General features: G+C 42.0%; 1 non-coding gene across 1 annotated transcript; it reads left to right on the forward strand.

Moving 5' to 3' along the window:
- Positions 1–767: 767 nt before the first annotated feature.
- LOC130937860 (small nucleolar RNA R71) lies at positions 768–875 on the forward strand. The gene has a single exon (XR_009069054.1). It is a non-coding gene; the product is annotated as a small nucleolar RNA R71 (small nucleolar RNA).
- The last annotated feature ends 619 nt before the right edge of the window (positions 876–1494 follow it).

Genomic DNA, 1494 nt, shown 5'->3' on the forward strand with positions numbered 1-1494 from the left:
AATTCGGCCATGTTGATGGCCTTGCACTCTCCTTTTGGATTTTCTTCTGTATTACTTGGGAGAGTACTAGGAGGGAGTTCAGTAACTTTCTTGCTCAGCTGTCCCACTTGTGCTTCCAAATTTCTAATGGAAGACCTTGTTTCAGTCATGAAACTTTGAGTGGTTTTGATTAGATCAGAGACCATGGTTGCTAAGTCAGAGGGGTTCTGCTTAGAGTTCTCTGTCTGTTGCTGAGAAGATGATGGAAAAGGCTTGCCATTGCTAAACCTGTTTCTTCCACCATTATTGTTGAAACCTTGTTGAGGTCTCTCTTGATTCTTCCATGAGAAATTTGGGTGATTTCTCCATGAAGAATTATAGGTGTTTCCATAGGATTCTCCTAGGTAATTCACCTCTTCCATTGAGGGGTTCTCAGGATCATAAGCTTCTTCTTCAGATGAAGCATCCTTAGTACTGCTTGGTGCATTTTGCATTCCAGACAGACTTTGAGAAATCAAATTGACTTGTTGAGTCAATATCTTGTTCTGAGCCAATATGGCATTCAGAGTGTCAATCTCAAGAACTCCTTTCTTCTGACTAGTCCCATTGTTCACAGGATTTCTTTCAGAAGTGTACATGAATTGGTTATTTGCAACCATTTCAATTAGCTCTTGAGCCTCTGTAGGCGTCTTCTTCAGATGAAGAGATCCTCCAGCAGAGCTATCCAAAGACATCTTGGATAGTTCAGAGAGACCATCATAGAAATTACCTATGATGCTCCATTCAGAAAGCATGTCTGAGGGACACTTTCTGATTAATTGTTTGTATCTTTCCCAAGCTTCATAGAGGGATTCACCATCCTTCTGTCTGAAGGTTTGGACTTCCACTCTAAGCTTACTCCATTTCTGAGGTGGAAAGAATTTTACCAAGAAGGCATTGACTAGCTTTTCCCAAGAGTCCAGGCTGTCTTTAGGTTGTGAGTCCAACCATATTCTAGCTCTGTCTCTTACAGCAAAAGGGAATAGCATCAGTCTGTAGACCTCAGGGTCAACCCCATTAGTCTTGACTGTGTCACAGATTTGCAAGAACTCAGCTAAAAACTGATGAGGATCTTCCATTGGAAGTCCATGGAACTTGCAATTCTGTTGCATTAGAGAAACTAATTGAGGCTTAAGCTCAAAGTTGTTTGCTCCAATGGCAGGGATAGAGATGCTTCTCCCATAGAAGTCGGGAGTAGGTGCAGTAAAGTCACCCAGCACCTTCCTTGCATTGTTGGCATTGTTGTTGTTTTCGGCTGCCATGTCTTCTTCTTTGAAGAATTTGGTCAGGTCCTCAACAGAGAGTCGTGCCTTAGCTTCTTTCGCTTCAAGGTCCTTTCAGGTTCAGGGTCAACTTCAACAAGAATGCCTTTGTCTCTGCTCCTGCTCATATGAAAGAGAAGAGAACAAGAAAATATGGAATCCTCTATGTCACAGTATAGAGATTCCTTGAGGTGTCAGAGGAAAAGAAAAATAG

This window comes from Arachis stenosperma, chromosome 6 (genome assembly GCF_014773155.1).
Source record: "Arachis stenosperma cultivar V10309 chromosome 6, arast.V10309.gnm1.PFL2, whole genome shotgun sequence".
NCBI classification, from domain to species: Eukaryota; Viridiplantae; Streptophyta; class Magnoliopsida; order Fabales; family Fabaceae; genus Arachis; species Arachis stenosperma.